Genomic DNA, 3,092 nt, shown 5'->3' with positions numbered 1-3,092 from the left:
TTTTTAAAAAATTGAAAATAAATTATAAATTATTAATTATTTAAAAGATACAATACCTTTATAGAATACAAGATATAAGATATCTTTATAAAAAATTTTCTTTTAACAACGTAAATTTAGAAGAAAAATGAGTATTTTTTACAAGAAAATAATATCTAAAGTACATAATGTGATTACCAAAATATAACTACGTAAGTCATTATTAATATAATAATATAAATATTAAATATATTAATATAAAAAAATAAATAATTTTTTAAAAATAAATATAGAGATTATTATATAAAAACTAATTTGAAAGGTACAAAGACTTGAGGGTATAATATTAAATTAATTAAGTAAAAATTATTAGTGAATTAAACAATTAGGACATAAATCCATCAGATAATGAAAAATAATACATATAAAACTATTAAATTACATAATATTTTTTTTTTAAACACATCTCATATATAAGTATAGTTTCTTAAAATTTTGGGAGGGGTCGGGACCACTACTCGCCCCCCTCTAGGTCTGTCCCTATTGCATTGTTTGCTGCATCATTTTCTTTGGGTATTATAGTTATTCATACTAAGGATTGATAAGTAAGGTAAACTGAATTGAAAATTTAGTTATTCTATGGTTAGCAAATTGAATTGCATACAAAGTTTTTGTTTTCTTTGGTTGGATGCATGAGATGAAGTTGTTTGCTTTTGGCAGATAATTTATGATAAGATGAGTGAAAGAAGTAAGAGCTTTGGTTTCGTGACCATGTCTTCGATTGAAGAAGTTGAAGTTGCTAAACAACAATTCGATGGCTTTGTAAGTTGGTGGTGTTCTGTTTGATGATAATACATCTTACTATTTATATTTTTTTAATTATTACATCTTTTATTCTATAAAGTTATTTATGTTAAAATTTGATAGTGCTAAGAATGAGGGTTCCGTTTTAAATCTTCTTCTAGGGGTGATTTAACGAAAACTGTGTTCATGTTGGTAATCTTGCATGAGGTGTTGACCACTTAGCATTTGAGAACTTGTTTCGTGAACAAGAAAAAGTTTTGGAGGCCAAGGTAATTTGGATTTGTGATTTACAGCAGCCCTGAAGAGGTCAACAGTGCTATTAAGTCCTTAGATGACGCGGTAAGCATTGGAATCTACTCCTAGCATCCTGTTTGTTAATCACAAATGACAATTTAATGAGTTTGAACTTGTTCATTTGTATATGTTATATTGTAAGTGTAATGGGTTGCCGTGGCGTCTAGTTTCCATCATATCATTGTTTGATTATTTTGTATTTAGTTATTTATTCTTTTGTTCTTGAAAACATATGAAGAAGCTAAGGGTGTGTTTGGTTTGCATTTTCATTTTTTATTTTCTGAATTTTGTGAAGAAAAAATTAAAAATAGAAAGTGAAAATAGAAAACAGAATTATATTGTTTTCACTGTTTTCATTTTTTCTTCACAAAATGCAGAAAATAGAGAAAACACTGAAAATAAAAACAAAAAATAAAAATGCAAACCAGACGCACCCTAATATTTCTGCATTTTCTTATTGCTATATGTATATACTTTTTTTCTGTTCTATAGAATCATGAGCTTTCCCTGACATATGACTTCCACAACTATATGCTACGGATGATGAATTTTGTAACATTGTTGGTGTTAGGTAATTGGTTTAAGATGCATTTAGAGCCTTTTTTTAATTAGTCTTTCTCTAAGATGTTATTTACTGATGTTATTTTTCTTTGATATTTTTGTAGTTTGATCATAATATAAGTGACAACATTGGTAAAACTGAATGTGAAACTGGTGGACATGTTCTTTGTGCAATTGATATGCCAAGTCTTAGGTGTTGTTTGTATTTTTTATTTTTTTAAAATTTTCAATGTGCAATCAGGAATTAAGATGTGTAATGTATAATGAATATACTTGAAAAAGGATCACATTTGTACAACTAGATTGAAACATCTCTAAAGAATTGAATGGATACTTACTTTTACATGATATTGTAACTGAGCTTTTTTTTTTTATTAGTTTACTAATTAAGTCATATTTTTTAGAGCTATTGAATAGATAGAATAGCATTTGATTAAACCTAAAGGCTTAGTTATTATTAGGTTAAGCTTTAATACCTAATTTCTTTAAACATGGCTTGAATTTTTTTAAATATATATAATTTTGATGAATTAATTTTATTTATATGCGTGTTATAATTTTTTAGTTCAATGACTAAAATAAAAATGAGGTTTATTTTAGTATAGCGACAAAATTTGTGTTCTGACTAATATTCTGAAAAAATTAGCGACATACTCATTGTTGATGATGGTGACAAATTAAAGACTCTATTGCGATTAAAACATTTATGAGATATCTATCGATTTGTTACTAGTTTAAAAGGAAATTGTGATGACATTTTGCGATAGTATTGCAACTAATTGACTACATATTATTTTCTAACAAGTTAGTGACTACTTCATAACTCTACTTTCTCATTTAGAATAGCTTTGGTTTAGCGACAAAATTTCTACAAATTTGATTAAGGATTTTCAAAGATTAGCTATAGATTTGCTACAAAATGTGACAGATTTGTGATCATATTAGCGGATAACTTGTGATGAGTTAGGTTCAGAAAAATTCCTCGCTAATTTGCGTCAACTAAGCATTCTATTTTGTATACAAAGTTAGCTTGCATTTAGCGATGAGTCTGCTACATGCAGTAGAGTTTGTCGCTAATTAGCAACTACGACCGTTTAGTCTATTTCTTCTATGGAATTAGCTTTTACTTTAGTGATGGATTTGTGACTATCTATTCGGTAGCTAAAAAACTTTCCGATGAAATAGCGACTGTTATATTTGTCTCACTAATCTGCAACTTGTAATTAGCAAGAAAAGCATTAATTGCTAGGCGGTAGCTAATCCGTCACAAATTATATTTTGCGTCAGATTAGCGATGATTTTACGATTCTTTTTGTGGTAGTTAATTAGCCATATTCTTGCAGTGAAAAAAATATTTTAGAAATTGAATTTTGATATAATTTTTTACAAGCATGATCAGAAAAATTAAATATTTTTATTCTTAAAATTTGATGATTTTTCAAAAAATATATACA

Source organism: Arachis ipaensis, chromosome B04 (assembly GCF_000816755.2).
Source record: "Arachis ipaensis cultivar K30076 chromosome B04, Araip1.1, whole genome shotgun sequence".
In the NCBI taxonomy this organism is placed as follows: domain Eukaryota; kingdom Viridiplantae; phylum Streptophyta; class Magnoliopsida; order Fabales; family Fabaceae; genus Arachis; species Arachis ipaensis.
This window is presented reverse-complemented; position numbering follows the sequence as displayed.